The following is a 20,066-nucleotide window of genomic DNA, read 5'->3' as shown; positions in this document are numbered from 1 at the left end:
TAATAGGCCCTCGCCGGCCGCCGCCCAAGCGCCGGTGCCGATTTGAACCGTGCTTTTCCGGCCGTGCCAGTTTTAGCGGTTTTTTGGCTGCTACGTGTGAAATTTTGAAATGCATGAATTGTCTAACTCAACGAAAAAGATGCCATATTCTGGGCATCGCCATGGCAACGCCTTACACATTACAGTATTTTCACCTGTAGGTTTTATGTTCAGGGAGATGTGGACAATGCGTGTACCAAATTTCAGGCATTTGTATGCATTTTTGAGAAAGCAAGGGTCATTTTTCCATTGCAGAAATTTCACATTTTTTCCCATAGGGATAAATGGGGCAGTTTTGGCAGCGTCATGGGAACAGCGTCCAAAATATGACATAGGTGTGATTGACTTTTTTGATCAGGCTGACATCAGCAATCTGTGTACCAAATTTCATGTATTTCGGGCAAAGTAAGCAGAAACTTTAGTATGGGGGATTTTTCGCTTTTTCCCATTAGAATAAAATGGGGCATTTCGGGCTCCGCCATGGCAACGTGTTAGAAAATAGAGCATGGGTGTGATTGGCTTTTTGATGAGGATGACGTCAAGAATGTTGACACAAATTTTCATGCATTTCAGTGAAACTAAAATTGTGGACCTCCATACAAACTTTTGTTTGCTTCTGTAGGGGGCGCTATTGGATGTAGAAACTTGATTCCCTAATTGTGGGTTCAGGCCGGTTCAGTAAACAAGTTATTAAATTTTGAGACTGATCGGCCAAAGATTGTGCGAACGAATGCACAAACAAAATTGCGGCGAGAGACAAAAACGAAGACCAAATTCACGCGGTTGCCATGCCAACACCGTTGAATATTCTATAAAACCTCGCACATCTTTTGATGCCCAACTTGTGAAGATGTTCCTGAGCGATTTTGGTGCCAGTCGGTTTAATGCCCTAGGACAAGTTAATTCAAGTACGAGGTGTGCAAAAATGCTGACTCTGCGCTTCACAAACTTCAATTCAAGATGGCCGACTTCCTGTTTGTTGTCCGGAGTTGGTGTAATATATTTTTTTGTGGGTTTTCACAAGATCTCCGTTTGATCCGAATTCATGACTCTTGGGCTAACTTTACATGGCAAGGCCTCCCATAGGCGCAATGTATTTTGATTTTGACAGGGGGCGCAGTTGCACTGGTTTTTTGAGTTTTTTAATGGCGATATTAAAAAACAAAATTTTTCACCGGTCCTGAATTTTGTGGAAAAATTGGTGCGTTTTCGTAAATGTTCAGGGGGTCAAATTTGCGATCATTTGCGGAAAAGAAAAATAATAATAAATAAAGCCGCAAGCGGCGATAATAGGCCCTCGCTGGCCGCCGGCCAGGTGCTGGTGCCGATTTGAACCCAGCTTTTCCAGCCGTGCCTATTTTAGCCGGGGTGTTTTGCTGTCACATATGAAAAACTGCAATGGATGTATTGACTTTTTCAAAGAAAAAGATGCCATATTCTGGGCATCGCCATGGCAACGCCTTACACATTACAGTATTTTCACCTGTAGGTTTTATGTTCAGGGAGATGTGGACAATGCGTGTACCAAATTTCAGGCATGTGTATGCATTTTTGAGAAAGCAACGGTCATTTTTCCATCGCAGAAATTTCACATTTTTTCCCATAGGGATAAAATGGGGCAGTTTTGGCATCGTCATGGGAACAGCGTCCAAAATATGACATAGGTGTGATTGACTTTTTTGATCAGGCTGACATCAGCAATCTGTATACCAAATTTCATGTATTTCGGGCAAAGTAAGCAGAAACTTTAATATGGGGGATTTTTGGCTTTTTCCTATTAGAATAAAATGGGGCATTTCGGGCTCTGCCATGGCAACGTGTTACAAAATAGAGCATGGGTGTGATTGGCTTTTTTGATGAGGATGACGTCAAGAATGTTGACACAAATTTTCATGCATTTCAGTGAAACTAAAATTGTGGACCTCCATACAAACTTTTGTTTGCTTCTGTAGGGGGCGCTATTGCACCTAGAAACTTGATTCCCTAATTGTGGGTTCAGGCCGGGTCAGTAAACAAGTTATTAAATTTTGAGGCTGATCGGCCAAAGATTGTGCGAACGAATGCACAAACAAAATTGCGGCGAGAGACAAAAACGAAGACCAAATTCACGCGGTTGCCATGCCAACACTGTTGAATATTCTATAAAACCTCGCACATCTTTTGATGCCCAACTTGTGAAGATGTTCCTGAGCGATTTTGGTGCCAGTCGGTTTAATGCCCTAGGACAAGTTAATTCAAGTACGAGGTGTGCAAAAATGCTGACTCTGCGCTTCACAAACTTCAATTCAAGATGGCCGACTTCCTGTTTGTTGTCCGGAGTTGGTGTAATATATTTTTTTGTTGGGTTTCACAAGATCTCCGTTTGATCCGAATTTCATGACTCTTGGGCTAACTTTACATGGCAAGGCCTCCCATAGGCGCAATGTATTTTGATTTTGACAGGGGGCGCAGTTGCACTGGTTTTTTGAGTTTTTTAATGGCGATATTAAAAAACAAAATTTTTCACCGGTCCTGAATTTTGTGCAAAAATTGGTGCGTTTTCGTAAATGTTCAGGGGGTCAAATTTACGATCATTTGCGGAAAAGAAAAATAATAATAATAATAATAATGGAGAACGCCAACGATTCCAATAATGCGCCATTCCAGTCACCTTCATATATACGTTTTCGGAAACGTCTCGACACGACCCACGTTGTCGTGAGGTCCATGGTCAATGACGAGCGCGTTGCGCTCGTCATTGACCCAATTTCATCGCGCAAGCTAGCTCATGACGCTAACGATTTCAATTATGGGCTGCTCCATTCACCCCCATATATACGTTTTCGAGAAGCGTTCGACCTGACCTACCTTGTTTGAGGGTCCGTTGTCAAAGTCGCGCGCTTCGCGCTCGACTTTGACCTTTTTTCGTTTTTCGCGCGAGCGAATACAATAGGCTCCTCGCCGATCACTTCGTGAGGCTCGGGCCTAATAAACGAAGCAATTACAATAGGGCCTTCGCACAGTTCGTGCTCGGGCCCTAATAATAAACGAAGCAATTACAATAGGGCCTTCGCACAGTTCGTGCTCGGGCCCTAATAAACGAAGCAATTACAATAGGGCCTTCGCACAGTTCGTGCTCGGGCCCTAATAAACGAAGCAATTACAATAGGGCCTTCGCACAGTTCGTGCTCGGGCCCTAAAAATAATAATAAACGAAGCAATTACAATAGGGCCTTCGCACAGTTCGTGCTCGGGCCCTAATAAACAGAGGAAAAACAATAGGGCCTTCGCACAGTTCGTGCTCGGGCCCTAAATACACAGTGTTGTGATCATATAGTAATAATTTAACAAAACAATTCTTAGGGACAACCTATAACTGACACAACAGTGGCAACTGTTTATATGTACTTTTTCCAGAACAATGAATAAACAGCAAACAAGAACATAAATAATTATACAGTAAGTTCAAAAGAGTAAAAAGATGAACAAAAACAAATATACATGTTATAAATAAAAAGGGAGCTCACATACCTGTGTGAATAAATGCAAATTTACACTCTTAGAACAGATGTGTTGTTTGATGACACAAGTTTTGTGTTATTCCCAAGTAGACACATATTGTGTTGTTTTCTACACAGTATGCGTTGACTGGTCTAAATGCTGGGACACACATATAATGTGTTAAACCACTGACCAATCACATTTCTTCTTTAACTCCTACTTGCCCGCCTATTTTTCTTTTTTAATTCCTTTTGAAAATGGATGCACGGTAACTGTCACGGCAATTTCAACAAAGAAGAAAAACTAAGGTAAGTGTATTTTATACTTGAAATTACAGTCGCCACAATAAAGTAAAACGACACAGGGATTGTATTTGTTCATGTGAAGCTTAATTTTTTTGGTTAGACAAGTTTTCACCATTACTGCTGAATGTAATGTTAGCGTTGACCACCAACCTTTAGGTTTTCGCTAGTTAAGCATAACTAAGAAGGAGACTTGATCATTCTGCTATACATATGCTATCACCCCATGTTACATGCATGTTTGACATGTTTAGTATCTAACGCTTATGTGAGGTCGGAGCAGCCTAGCTAATTTAACATGACAAACTTGTTTGCATAAATAGATTAGCTAAAAAAAACTTGAAAGCTTAGAGAAAGTGGAAATCATGCTAACCGTTTAGTAGGCTTGGCTTTCTCTATATACATCCCAACAAATGCGGCTATGACTGAGCTAGTCTGGCCTACTTAACCATTCTTGAGTTACCCCAGTTATATCTTTACACTGACAGAAGGATTTGAAACTGCATGGTGACTATGCTGAAACGAAGTTGATCCCATATTTATTTTAGCTTTATTTCAGTCACATTTCTGCTGCAGCAATTGTCTTAAAAGCCTTTTGTGAAACGATCTTGTTTTAGCAACGTGCCCATGACCTCCATTCAGGGGCGGGCTGGGGTTGAAATTCAACAGTGGGAAGTTCGTGCCCCTGCCTCCATTTCAGAATTCTGTTATTTGTGGTGTTACAGAAACCATAGGCTTGAATACTATATCTTAAATGAATCGTATGGATGCCGGAAATCCTTAAAAATGCTTGGATTTTAGTGTTGTATTTTCAAGGTTTGAAAAGTGCTTAAATTTTGGATATAGTAGTGCTTGAAAGTGCTTAAAACTGTAATTGCTTTTTAAAATAAAATTGACTTAATAGTTCACTTATGAAACAGAGAAAGAAAATGCATTGGAAAGTCTAAAATTGCAATCTAAAATTAAAATTTCTCCACCTGGTCTGCACGTCTGCGTGTGACCTGTCAGTTTGTTTGTGAGCCCGCCCCTCCCCCGAAGACAGACAGCCGCCATTTTGAGTGTTGGCTGGAAAATTGTGGATAGATGAGTGTGGAATTATAATTTGGTCAGAAGTCACTCGTGAGAGAAAACAATATACGCAAATGTCTTTCCGCGAGCGCAGGTATTCAACAACGTGTGTGTGTAGAATGCAGCAGCCACGCGCACGAGTGTGCTTGTGCGCGTGGCTGCAGGTTCACCTTGTTGTGAGGAGCATTCAGCAGCATTCAGCAATAGTGCTGTAAGGGGTAAAAACCTGTATGCTGGCCATTTTTGCACCTCAGACTTTGAGGGTTTTAAACACTTGAGTATCGTGGGACAGGGAAAAAGCAGCTACCTGTTGCTACAGACCCAGCTACTGTCCCTCAGGCTTGGAGTGTAACAAATCCAGTATTAATCCTGTTTTATTTTAATATTTTTAAAAACCCATTTGTACCTACAGTTATTTAACCTTTGTTTGAAAATGGGGTTAAACAGTTTTATCTTAGAGGTTTCTGCACTGCAGAGTTGTTACTCCAGAGAGAAGTAGCTGTTTTAGTATACAAATTATACAGATTTATTCAAACTTTTGTCAAAATTATTGAATTTTTTTTTTTCTCTATTTTTTTTAGCAAATGGATGCTACAATGAAAAAAAATCCTTGCAACAATTTTTCTAGATGGCAAAGAGATCTGCAAAAAAGTTTATGAACTTCATAATCCTGCAAAAATAACTGATGCAAGCAAATCCCAAGTGCCTTGTGCAGTCACATTAGATAGGTTTCTCAAGTACAACACAGACTTCAATGAATTCATTGATTCAGATCTTGACATAGACATTAAAGAGTTTGATAAATTCCACATCTTTTTTAAGTCGGATTCAGAGTTGGGGAATGCACCAAGTGAAGGGATCTGTCTGGTAAGACTGTTAGATTAGAAGACTTCTCAGTTTTTCAATATTACTGTAGTCTTGTTTTTAATAAGACATATCATATATTTGTCTGGAGGTATAATCTGCATGAATGGCTTGTAAAATTTGGATTTTGTTGTATTTTTATGTTCTCTAGCCTGCTCCCTTGTCAAACAGCGAGCCAAGATCCAGAATGCTACTTGTTAGGATTGGTGTCAGTGATCTTGTGGAGAGACAAGGATTGTAAGTTTTTACTGTATCAGTTTGAGACACACAAAAAACACATGGCAATGGAATGAAATCTCTTTTCTGTATTATACTTTATAGTCAGTGTGTGAGCGTGATTGGAGACTGTTAGTGATCTGATTGGTAAAAGCTGCTGTCTGCTATTTTCAGTTATCCATCCAGTGATGAAAAGATGCGCCTTGCCAAGAATATTGTCACCATTTTTCCTAAACTAAGTGTTAAAATCCAGGAGCAGAATGAAGGATATGTAAGTAAATATAAACTGTCATTCCTGTTGCACAGTGTTGTAATGAGTGATGCCTCATTCCCACTTTCTTTCTTCTTCCTTTGAACTATGCCAAGGAGCACTACTATGATCCAGACTCACACAGTGGCTTCATTGAAATGAAACTAAGAAACCTTCGAAGGGATATGGAGGAGAGCCAGAGAAGATATCACAGGAAGAGCAAGTCAGCGAGCACTGTAACTTTGATAATGACAAACACGGATGAAGATGTTAGTGAGTGGGTCACCCTGGCTAAAAGAATGAAGCCATCCCCTCAAAACTTCTCAACAATCAAGCATGCTATGGACAAGACCTACACACATCGAAGAACATGGATAACAACACAGTCACCAACATTGGCTGAGATATTTCATCAGTATCCACGTTTTATTGACATGCCACTTCTGGTAAGGAAACTCATTGATGCTATAATCTCCTTTAATTTCTGAATACAGGTTTCAGTTGTCACTCCTTTGAAGCACAGCCAGAATATTTGATTGTAAGAAGTAGGGCTGCAACGATTCATCGATTAACTCAATTAAATCGATTCTAAAAATTTATCGACACAAATTTACTGTGTCGATGCTTTGTTTAAACTCTGCAGCGCTCAGCTGTCTCGGTGTAAGCGGCGCTCCTCACTAGCATTAGCAGCATTAGTGCTGACGTTTTTTTGTGGGTTTATTGGGGTCTGGCAAACCAACATAGAACTGCATTACCCGCCACCTACTGGACTGGAGTGTGAATCACTCACGTATACACAAGCACACATTCTAAAAAGCTCTCCGTCGCTGCGATGGATTTCATTTAACACAGAGTGGATCATCACTAGAGTTGCCACCTGTCTCGTAAAATACAGAACCCCGTATGTTACGGGACTCCGTGGAATACGGCTCCGTAACATTATGGGACGGGTGGCAACTGTCACTGACATGCATTTCCACGCCTCCACTGCTCTCTGTGTGTCTGTGTGTGTTGTGCTCGCTGAGAATTTCAGCTGCTATTTTTGTCTTTACTTCAGCTGTAGCTACCAGAACTGGTTTGCTAGCGAGCGCGGGCCATTAGCACTAGCGATGGTTCGGTACCGGAAGGCCCGCCCCCCAGGACCGAGGGGCTCCTTCAAAATATTTTTTATACTTTAATCCCTTATTAGTGACTAAATATAGACCTGCAGTAGAAACGTATTTTCGAGAATGCTTGTGAATACAAAGCATTACACCATTACTCACACATGCGCCATGGCTCCCGCAGCCACTAGTTTTTCAAAACACTCATAGCAGGCAGCGGTTTTAACTGCGCAAGCGCAAAGAGGCGAAGCTGTGACGGTGAGCTCAAGTAGTGAAAAAGGAAACGTTTTTCCAGCGTCCAAAACAGCAGCTTTTTCTTTTAGTAACCACCATTAAATCTGTGAAACAGCTGGAGGTCCTTCATCAAGCACCTGATCAGCAAGTGTTAAGGTGAAGAAAAGAGAACTTTGTAGCTGCTCCATTCACCGCTGTTTGTTCACATGGCGAGAAACTGCATTACGGAAGTTAAAATATGCAGGTAAACTGTTAATAAAAAAAGTATTTCTTATCCGATTACTCGATTAATCGCTGGAATAATCGATAGAATACTCGATTACTAAAATAATCGTTTTATGCAGCCCTAGTAAGAAGCCATGCCTCAGTAAATGTGGAACAAGAGCAAAATGTATTGAAACTGACTAAAAAACGGTTTCATCTTCTTCTATATCTTAGCTTGATGCAGATTTTGGAAAACTGTTTGAGGGGAAGACTGATCATTTTCTTCGCAAATGGGAGACAAACATCATCCCCAGGTTGATGAAGATTGCTTCTTTGGAGTTGCCTCAAGATCTGGTAAATCCTTCATCAGCTCCTGAGAACAACAGTGATCGTATGTTGTGTTGCACCCATTTAATAGCTTTAATGCAATTAATATATACTTCAGTCATTTTAATTGTTGAACATGACTAAGGTAAAGGTCTGTTTTCTTTTAGACATGCTTTGCTTTAGAGCCCTTCAGGTGCTCACGCAACTTCTTCCACCAACTGCTTCGGGACAGAGAGCAGGATGGAGTCGCTGCAGTGTTAAATCAGCCATCTCCTACCTCTTGGACTTTGTACCAGTATGTTATTTTTGTCTTAATCTTTCTGTTTCTGGCTTTTTGAATGTAGAACATAATTCATCTTATTCCAGATTTTTGGTAATGCTAGTGTCCATTTGCTGGTTTTGTAATGTAGTTTTTCAAACTTTTTGTGTTACAGACTGGAACAAGCATCTCTTCTCTTCTTGAAAATCCTGATTCAAAGACCCACCAGCCTGTCATCATTTGCCTTGGACACCCTAGTGGAACTTCCCAACAGTATGTGATCATCGTGACAAGATTGCTCTTCCACTTGGAGACGAAGGGCTGACAAGTGCAGTTGACAAGCTGTTCAAGATGTATTGGGTTTGCAACCTTGTTTATCCAATCCAGCTGCAGTCTCTCTTCTCTTTTCTGGAGCACATTTATGAGATTCCCATTTCTGGTAAGAAGAGATCCAAAGTTGTTGAGCTCATCTCCAAACTCCAGGCTATTTCATAAGTAAACCATGTATGTGTGTCCAAAGTGTAAGCGTAAAACTGGAGGAGAAGTCAGGAACCTTATTCGGCATCTCAGAGCCTTTCATGCCTTATCAGATTCAAATGACTTTCAACTTATTTGTTGCCAGAACAGCTGCCAAAGAACATATCACAATCTAAACTCTTATGCAAAGCATCTCAAGAAAGTCCATTCAACAGTGCTGAAAAATGAGCAAATTGACTATGTCCCAGGACAATTGGAACATTGTAATATGTCAAATGATGTTGGTAATGAACCTGTTGGAGTAGAAGCTACAGCAGCTCTTGAATATGAAGATGTAACAGCTGTTTCACCAAGTCTTAAAGACTGTGCTGCTGCATTTGTAGCCCAAATGTATTCCTCACCCAATACAACTCTCAGTGATGTGCAGAGGAGCATTACATGTGCAAAGGAAGTTATAGACAGGACTATGGACAAGGTTCAAGAGAGAATGCTGACCTTCATAGATACCCATTCCATACCTCAAGATGATGATGCTTTCATAACTTTGATGCAGGATTTGGAAAGTGGGAGGAAAATGTTTGAGGATGTTGACACTCCCTATAAGATGAGTAAATATTTCTCTGGTAAAATGTCTCTTGTGAAACCAACAGAGATATTTTTGGGGCACAGGGCAGATACTGCCAGAAAGAATGGACAAGTGGCACAAGTGCTGATCTCAGAAACATGTCAATATATTTCTATTCTTGACACCATCAGACTGCTTTTTAGCTGTGAGAATTTTCAGAGTCATTACATGAAGTCTAATAAAAGTATGGATGCTAAAATGCGAGACTACTGCGATGGGGCACATTTTGCAACACATCTTTTGTACAGTAGAAATCCAAATGCATTACAGATACAGCTCTATTTTGATGATGTTGAAACCACTAATCCCTTAGGTTCTAAGACGAAAATACACAAAATGGGTGCTGTGTATTTTTCTTTGAGAAATCTGCCTGCAGAGTACAACTCATCTCTGGCTAATGTTCATTTGTGTCTTCTTTTTAATACCATCGATAGAGAAAAATATGGCTTTAGCAAGATACTACAGCCATTGCTAGAAGACATTAAGTATCTTGAACGTCAAGGTATTGCAGGTAATGTCAAAGGTCAAAATTACTTGCTTTATGGTACAATTTGCCTATTGACTGCAGACAACCTTGCTTGTCATTCCTTTTGTGGCTATTTGGAGAGTTTCACAGCTAAAACATTTTGTCACTTCTGCTTAGTAGACAAAAAAACTGCTCAACATGTCTTTGATGAAGATAAGCTTGTAACACGTGACAGAGTCAATTATCAGCAACATGTAATGGTGAATGATCCCAGTTCCACAGGCATCAAAGATGACTCTTGTTTGAACACACTTAAATATTTCCATGTGACAGAAGGTGTTTGTGTAGACATCATGCATGATGTGTTGGAAGGTGTTGCGCCTTGGAAGTAAAATTGATGTTGCGACAGTTCATATATGTGGACAAACAGTTTACATTAGAGCAGCTTAACAATCGAATATCAAGCTTTGATTATGGCTACATGAATGAGAGGGATAAGCCATCTGTAATTCTGAATCTAAGAACAAGTGAACATGCTGAACATGTATTTTTACCACTCATGATAGGGAACCTAGTTAGTAGGCAAAGTGCACACTGGAAATTGTTTCTTCTTCTTAGAGAAATCTGCAGCATAATATTTGCACCTGTAGTTACAAATGGACTAAGTGTGTTTTTAAAGCAGTTGATAATAGACCACCACAACTTGTTTAAGACACTGTATCCAGACAGACCACTTATCCCCAAGCACCATTTTATGATTCACTATGGTAGAATGATGATTAAGTTTGGGCCACTTGTGAAGCTATGGTGCATGAGGTTTGAAAGTAAACACTGTCCTTTGAAACGTCAAACTCATATAGTCTGTAACTTTAAAAATATTTCAAAAACACTGGCTTATAAGACGCAAATACAGAGTATGTACAACTGGAAATTGGGGAAGCCACTTGAGAGAAAAATATGCGTTACAAATGCTTTTCCTGTCATTTTAGGATTATTGGAACATGGTGAACTGCTTCTTGAAAAGCTGCATGCAAAGAATGTTGATCTTGACACTCTAAGCACAGTCCATGTCGCACACACAGTCAGTGTGTTTGGTCAGACCTACAGAACAGGCAGTGTTGTCCCTCTTAACTATGATATAAGAGGTGAACGCCTGTTTGGTGAAATAGTTCACATCCTTCCACAATGTGAGAACGTAGAGGTATTGCTATTTGTCAGAGTTTTTATCAGTTGAATGTTTTGATGATCATTTCTATGCTTACTTGGTTGATAGAAGTGATGTATTTGAAGTGGTTAGCATAAGTGACCTTGCAGATGTCAGACCATTAAGCCTGTTATGTCTTGAGGGAGACAGATTTTACTTAAATCCCAGGTACAAAATTCTGTAGATCATTCTGAATTGCATGTTCAAAATCTGGAAGTAATTTGACATCCAGTTTAACATTGTAGGCTGGGGAAAAAAATGACAATATGCATGAGCAATGTATTTTGTATTTGTATGTATTTTGTTACAGTATGTTGGGAATTTTAGAAGGATGTTTTTCCTTTAAAACTGGTGATTTTATGCCTGGAAAAAATGAATGAAATGTTTTGTTCAGGACCATGGTTGTAAAAAAACTGAACAATGAATATTAACCTTTTGTACAGTTTGGTGTTGGTTTATTTAAAATCCGATCAGAATTAGCACATATTAAAACACATTAATGTGTCAATATAAGGACCACACAACCTGTGTAACATATTACACAAGTACTGTGTTGACGATCTTAACACAAACCTTGTGTTAAATTTTTAACACAATGATTGTGTGAAATGTTACACAGGTTGTGTGGTCCTTATATTGACACAGTAATGTGTTATAAATTGACACCACTTGTGTTGATAATAACACATCTGTTTTAAGAGTGTAGTACAGCAACCTCATGGAGCTTCTGCATGCACGCCCTCTAGAGAACAAACCGGCAAACACATGAGAAGCTGCCTGTATGCTCTTGCAGCCTAGCTTAATACTAGCTTGTTGCAATCGAGTGCTGTACTCACAAAAAAAGGGATTCACACTAAAAACAACCAACAATGTCTCAACACTTAACTTATGAGCACAACAAGCAAGGTTTGAGTCGTATTTTAAACACTTCTAACACATTAAATCACTCCATAACCAGAAGCACGAACGTAACCTCACCTCTTCTCAGCAGCGCCTCTTGCCGACTGAGGAGAGAGAGGCCCGAAACCACCGGAAGTGACATGGAAGGGAAGTCGAAGTGACATAACAAAATAAAAGCTCCCAAAACATAACATAGAAAACAAATACATACACATATATGAAAAATAACAACAAAACTAAATAACGGGATGGATTCTTGGTGGGATATAAAAAAAAAATCTTAACATTTTAAATACAACCCGCTACATCTATATACATATATATATTAGGGCTGGGACTTTAACGCGTTAATTTCGATTAATTAATTACGGGGAAATTAAAGAATTAAAAATTTTAACACATTTTAAACGCACTTTGCACCATGGAACGTTTCTCAGTGCACGAGTTCCCGGCATACAGATTATATCGACGCACAATGTCCAAATTCAGGGGCCGCATCCTGCGAAGGACCCGACCCACGTCCTTCAGAGCCCACGAAGACCGCAAAGGGAGGACGTGAGCGGCTAGCCTTCATATCAGCATCACCTGTCCTCACCTCTGCGTAGCTCATGTCACCTGGCAACCGTGAGTGTGAAGCACAGCTGTGTAAAAGCAGCTGGTTAAACGGAGAACAAATTTTTCTCCTTTTTGTGGTTTAATTTTAAGTCTTTTATTGAAAATAAGCTGTTAAAACAAGCACAACACATTTCAACATCGAGGAATACAGCTGAGAGAATTATTAATTTCCAACTATATTAAGTGAGACATTAATGTTGAATAAAACTATCCAGTTATGATGCTTAACTTTAATTTCAGGAGTTTGCTTATCACAGGAGCACTTCCACCCTTCATTGGTCTGTGTAGTAGACTGGTGGGAAAATAAACAACATTTTGAAGTTTAGGCTTATGTATATTGATTCATTCATCATCCAAACTTAAATTAATATTTCTCATGTCAAATATTGAAATGTGATTAAAATGCGATTAATTTCGATTAATTAATTACAAAGCTTGTAATTAATTCGATTAATTTTTTTAATCGAGTCCCACCCCTAATATATATATATATATATATATATATATATATATATATATATATATATATATATATATATATATATATATATATATATATATGGTTTGTAAGATGTCTAAACTTAATGAGTGGTTTAATTACAATAAATTATTGATAAACTGGAAAAAAACAAAATTTATGGTTTTTGGTAACAGAATAATAGGTGATTGCAATACAATGACTATAGATGACAATTTAGTGGAACGAGTAAATGAAGTTAAATTTTTAGGAATTGACTTGGATCATAAACTTAATTGGAAATCTCATTTAAAATACATAAAACAAAAACTAAAAGTAAGCTAAAAGTATTGTACTTCTAAACAAAGTAAAAAACATTTTAGAACTGTCAACACTTTGGACATTATATTAGCCATTTGTCATTCCATGCTTGACTTATTGTATAGAGGTGTGGGGCAACGCATATAAAACTAACATTAAGCCGCTGTTTGTGACACAAAAGAAACCTATAAGAGTTTACACAATGTGAATGTTAGAGAACATACTAATAAATTGTTTATTCAATCAAATTTTTAAAATTAAGAGACTTGGCTAATTTAAAGATGCTACTGGTTATGTTCAAAGCAAGAAAGAGGCTATTGCTAATTAGTTTTTTCAGAAGATCTTTGCTTTAAACTCAAGTGATAGAAACAACAGGAGGAAGTATGATTTTATGAGTAATCCTACTACTTTAAAACAAATGTGCATTTCTGTTCATGGAGTAAAATTATGGAACAGTTTGGATGATGAACTAAAAAAATGTTCTACAATAAATCAATTCAAAAGACTTTATAAGAAAAAAATTATTAAATCTTATGTAACTCTAAGTGAGTAATGAAGAGAGTGATATTTTTTTGCAATTTATATTATTGATTTAATGTATACGGCCATGTTAAAAAAAATAAATTGGAATTATTGAGAAAGGGGCAGGTCTTCACAAGAATTTTTTTTTTTCTTAACAGCTGTGCATATGACATGATCCATAACAGAGGCGTGGCGCTAATTAGGCACCCCTGCGCTCCTTCTCCTCCCCTCTTCCCGTTTAAAGACATTTGGTAAGTTATGTCATAGAACTTTTGTATTTATAAGTCCATGAATAAGTGATCTGCACACATGAACACAGTAAATGTTGGGAGGATGCGGATGGTGTGGTATGTGTGTGTGTGTGTGCGCATGCAGTGTTCTAGCTAGCGGTTGCTCGAAAGGCGCTGCGCTGGGTGAAGAATTTCACCTTCACTTTGGAGCTCTGCTGTCACTGCATTTAGCAAACAGGAGCCTGCCCCACGGACTCCTCACCGGCTAGATCACTGCTTTGATTGCTGCTTGGGCCTGTATTATTTCACTGCAATTTACAATCTACCACAGTGCAGGGAAAGTTCACAATGTGTACATTTGATGTCCCTAAGGTCATACACGCACTTGATTTCACAGCTACAGAAATCGAAATGACAACCATCATGAATGAGGAGAAGTGTAACATAAATAAAATGAGCTTTTGTTAAATCCCAATAAATTGGGAATGAAACAGCGCCATCCGCTGTCGCTAGTCGTACCTGCACTGTATAGCAGTCGTGGGAATTGTGGATCGACCTCACTGCATAGAACTGCTCGAGATAAGGTAACATGGCTGCAAATACGTGTGGACAAAACATAATATTTGAGTCCTTGTTTTGTTTTCACCATGTTTTGCTGCTAGATACTGTTAGGTCTGCCATGATTTTATATCCATGTGTCCAACTGAGCTAGCAGCTAACGGTGGTACTGTTTTCCACACAAAACAGCTCATGCTAAGTGTCCACATGACCTCTATCCACAACAACTGAATTGCTGTGGTATTTTGTGCAGATAATAAACTGCTGTCACAACCAACTGATGTGGAGTGGATCATTGAGCAGCAAAGAGATATGACCAGACATACATCGGTCACATTGGTGCCGTGACTCATTGATGTTGCTGAACCGGGCTGGACATCGCATCACTGCTCTGCTCCCAATCTGTTCCAGCTCCTTCGCCAAAGAGGACATCTGTGCTGTTCTGCTCCTTAAGTCGTCTCTTCAGTAACATTCTCATTATTGACTATGAGTTTTCAAAATTTCAGCACACCCTTTGGGGTTAGTACGAGTCGTGGGTTACAGGTGTCCCGAGTTCCCTGTACATTGGGTGAGCCTATTAGGCACATTAGTGATGACAATGTGACCCCGGATCTTGAACCATGTGTTGAGTTTAATGAACCCGTGTGCACTAGTACACCGGCACGTGAGACTGCTAATGAAAATGTGAGTCTTGTTAACCAAATGAGTGACAATGTGCAGCAGATCGGGTACCAGGTAGCAGACAGCATTATGACGTGACTGAGTGTACCTGGCCCATCTGCTGATGGACCCAAAAGTAATATTGACACACCTGATGTAAAAGACTCAGTTCATAGTCATACATTAGACCTCTCCCAGATACACCTTGTTGCTCATGGTCCTAAAGACCCGCCTGTGTTCAGGGGTGATGGCTCTGATGGGATATCTGTTGATGAGTGTGAGGAGTCGATGAGAAGCTATATCAGAAAAAGTGGTATTTCACCAGAAAACCAGCCAAAGGTGATTCTCATTCATCTGAGGGGCAGTGCCAAAGATGTGGTGAAATTTGGCATAAGAAATCGCGAGATTGATGTTGCTGGTGACCCTAGTAAAATATATGGACTTCTTCGCAAACATTTCAGCTCCACCTTCAGCTCTTCTGTGATCCTTGCTGACTTTTATTCCACGCTGCCAAAAGTAAATGAGGACCCTTATGAGTTTTGGCTTAGGTTGAACAGAGCTGCCAACACTGCTGCAGGCTGTCTTAGAGAACAAGTGAAAACCTTTGACAACCCCAGTGTCAAATTTACATGTATGTTTATCAGACACTGCCCCAACAAAGACCTGGCTCATACTTTTAGGTCCAAGACCATCGATAAATGGTCTGCTCGCGAAGTTCAGGAGGTGCTGGATGAGTACCATCTTGAGAGGGGTGCGAGATGTTTGGGGGGGGCAAACACAACAAAGTTGTGATGAATACAGCTGATGTTAGGCAAAGTGCTTCTAATGCCACAAATATGAATGATCACACACCTGCTTCTGACAGCTCAGCCCTAGAGAAGCTGATCATTGTGCTGGAAAAAGTTCTGTTGCAGAATCAAAGTAAGGTTAACATCGATAGAAGGTCGCGTAACAATGCTATGTTCCCCAGAGTTGAAGGCCTCCATACCAAGCCATGTGCTGTATGCAACGAGAACTTGCGTGATGCATATACCCATTCCCGTGACAATAGGCTGTGTTTCCTGTGCCACACACCTGGGCACTCCAGACGCAATTGCCCTCAAAGTGGCCGCCCTTCCGTCTCTGGCCAGCAGGGAAACTACTTGATCTGCGTGCAGGGGAGGACAGCGTAGATCAGATGAGTGAACCTCCCACCTTGGATGTGACAGACGTTGACTATGAATCACTCTGACAGCAGCTTGGTACCTTTGGATAAAACTGTGATTATACAGGGCCTACAAAGACTTTCTAAAACTGATAGCCTATTCCACACTGAAGTTACTGCTGATTGTGGACATGTCATGAAAGCGCTAGTCGACAGTGGTTCAATGACCTGCACTGTGAATGAAACAACCGATGCTGAACTGTCTAAATCATTACCTGATATTGTGAGAAGCACAGCTGAGGACTTTGTAATTGTTGGCTGTGGGGGTCATCTGGTAACACCTATCGCCCTATATGACCTCACTATCTCTGTCTATGGCTATAAGGTTATTGGGAAGTAATCTTATTAAATGGCTAATAACACAAATGAAAGGCTCAGCTGAGATCCGTCCAGCCACATCCATTCAGACTGCTGCTCAGGGTGATAAGTTACCCCAGTTGTTGTCATTGTTGTCCTAATCCAACAATGTGATGCTAAGACCCTTCCTGATAAGATTGGTACATCTAAGCTGAAAAGATCTGTAACCCTCCAACCGATGTCTGAGCATTTGGTGTGGACAAAATTACCTACTGTTGATGTTACAGCTGTAGGGACAGGGTTTCCGCGGGGTAGTAAAAGGTAGTAAAAGGTAGTAAATTAAATGAGGTCAAATTAAGGCTAGTAAAAGGTAGTAAAAGGTAGTAAACAGAATTTGACTTGGTAGTAAATTTTTCATCACCCCTTCAATATATTTTGACTTTTCCATTGATGCAGACTTTTTGTTTTAAGTTCGTTTAACTCTAAGATCTGTATAGAAATATAACTACTCAGCAGGACCTGAGCTGACGTTGATAGACGAGCGGTTCCACTGTCTGATCTGCTGTGCGCATGCGTGGAGTCATTTTGCGCCTCCTCATGGGAAAATGTAGTTTTCACAACTTTGGCTCGATGACCCGGCAAAGACTGGCTTAACCCTCCGGAGTGCACGGACGCGCTGGCGTGTCAAAATGACATCGCCGATTTGAGATGACGTAGCATCGGGACGCTGCTGACACGAATCGAAAGTGCAGACTTCAAACTATGTACCAGTTTTTAAATTACGTTGATAGGCCAAGTAAAACCAGAGTTATGCCCAATAATTTACGCCAGGCTTTTTCCTGTATATTGTCCTCACCTTCGATGCGCGTTTTGTGCAGAAATAAACGGCGAAAATGTGAGTTTCGCTAACAGGAAGTGCTTGCTAATAAAAACAACAAAACAAAATAATTCCCGACAACCCCGTTCCTATTGGTGGAAAAATCAACCAATCAGAAAATTATGCGGTAACACGATGCATTTGGGTGCATTTGACTGCTGCGGAGCAGGTGAAAAAGTGGTAAAAGAGACATTACTGGCAGGTTTTGCCTGTGATGGGCCCCTCAGTCTTGTGGAGGACAGAAACTGTTTTTTGAGGTGGCATAAATAATTTGTCTAGCATCTTAATGTGAGTCCTGATTGCTCTGCCAATAGTTGTACACAAAAACACCGGAGGCCTTTCCTGCATTTTAATGTGAATAGTTGTGTAAAAATATAGTAAAAAAAGTTAAATACAAGTTTTGCAAATTCACAACTTTTATTTGCATTTTAATTGTAAAAATATTTTGTTAAGCATGTTTGTGATTTTTAACTTTTTTCTACTCTGATTTTATGTTTTTATGTGATTATAAGTCCAATGTCTTAATACAGTATGTGAAAATGAAAGAATAACTATACAGTCACACACATGAGGTCGTACTGAAAAAAAAAATTATACCAAACAAGGCAGGGTAAACAGTTTTTAAGGTCAACTATGAAGCTAAAAACAAAAATAGTCAAAATGGCCAAATATACCCCGGACCCCAGAGGGTTAAGCCGGTCATGGGAATGATCGAGAGGCGTTTTCTAAAGTGTGCAGAAAAAATATAAATTTGACCTGAAACAGTGTGACGGTGATCAAATCACACCGAGCATCCACCATTCACCAGCAGCGGATTCGTGCGCGTGTTGAGCAGATCCCTATTTTGTTTTTGGTGCTACACAAAGCACTGCAACTGCAACCTCAAGGTCAGCTACGAGCACAAGTATTATCGTCACACCTCAGCAGCAAACCAATATTCCAATATTGTATTGAAAAATAATCAGCTTGTGAAACTTGAATTTCATTGTATTTTTGTTATATTCTTAAAAAACAAATTTGACTCATGGTCATTGGCATCTGCGGTCATGCAGCCAGAGACCGGCACAACTGTTGGGCAATGTGGTTTAAGTGTCTTGCCCAAGGACACAACGCAGCACAGGGACAGGGACTCAAACTGGCAACCCACCAGCTGCAAGAAAGGCGCCTACCTACTGCGCCACTTTTGAAATGTGTTTGGAATATTAATGGTGTATGAGGTCTTAGTCAAGACAAAGTCACAGTTACACCTTCAAGTAAGTGGGATAAAGTTTTATCTTTGGTGAGAGATGGGCGATCATCTTACATGGCTTAGTGCTGTGAATCCACCGCTACCCCAAAAAGGCTGCTGCTCGATTTCATCCTGGTAGTAAAAATATTTTAAAGGTAGTAAAAAAAGGTAGTAAAAGGTAGTAAATTTAACTCTAGGATTCCTGTATAAACCCTGAGGGAGTACAGTCCTAATTGAGCCCACTCGATGTTGAACAAGACCTGCACAAATACTGGTTGGGAGGGTTGTTACTACTCTCTATGGTGATGGGTGGGTCCCTGTGAAGTTGTTAACCCAACAACAAAGCCGTTGACTCTGAAGAGAAATACGAAACTTGCAGATGTGTCTCCCTGTTTGTCTGTGCAGGACTTGAGTGAGCCAGAGCGAGTTCAGTCATATGCTCAGTGTGTGCAGGATTCCTGACCCACTGTGAGATGTGATGAGGAGATTCAAAACACTCTCAGCAGCCTTGGCCTTCAGAATCTTGACATTTTGTCTTGTGAGGTGTCTCTGGAGTAGAGAAATAAGTTATTACACCTCACTGAGCAGTACCATTCCATATTCTCGAGACACAAAATGGATTGTGGGGAGGCTAAAGACTTTGTCCATAAAATTTGTTTGATGGATGATAAGTCTTTCAGATTCCCATACAGGCAAGTCCCCCCATGCCATTATGATAAACTCAGAATGGCTTTGAGTGAAATGGAGGAGCTCAGAATAATCCGCAAGTCTCTGAGCAAGTACTCTTCTCCACTTGTCCTTGTCGTGAAACCTAATGGTGATCTTTGCATCTGCAATGACTTTAGGTGGCTGAATGCTAGAACTGTGAAAGATGCACATCCATTACCACATCAGACTGATGCTCTTGCTGTGCTTGGTGCCAATGTGTTCTTTTCCACCATGGACCTTACCTCAGGCTTTTACAATGTCAAGTTGCATGCTATTCTCTCACTAATAAAGTGGCCGGAAATGCACAAGGACGGAACAGGTTCCTCACAACGTTGTGGCTGTGTGGCAGCGATGAGTAGTCACACTTTCTC

Source organism: Archocentrus centrarchus, unplaced genomic scaffold (assembly GCF_007364275.1).
Source record: "Archocentrus centrarchus isolate MPI-CPG fArcCen1 unplaced genomic scaffold, fArcCen1 scaffold_92_ctg1, whole genome shotgun sequence".
NCBI lineage: Eukaryota > Metazoa > Chordata > Actinopteri > Cichliformes > Cichlidae > Archocentrus > Archocentrus centrarchus.
Note: the sequence above shows the minus strand (reverse complement) of the source record.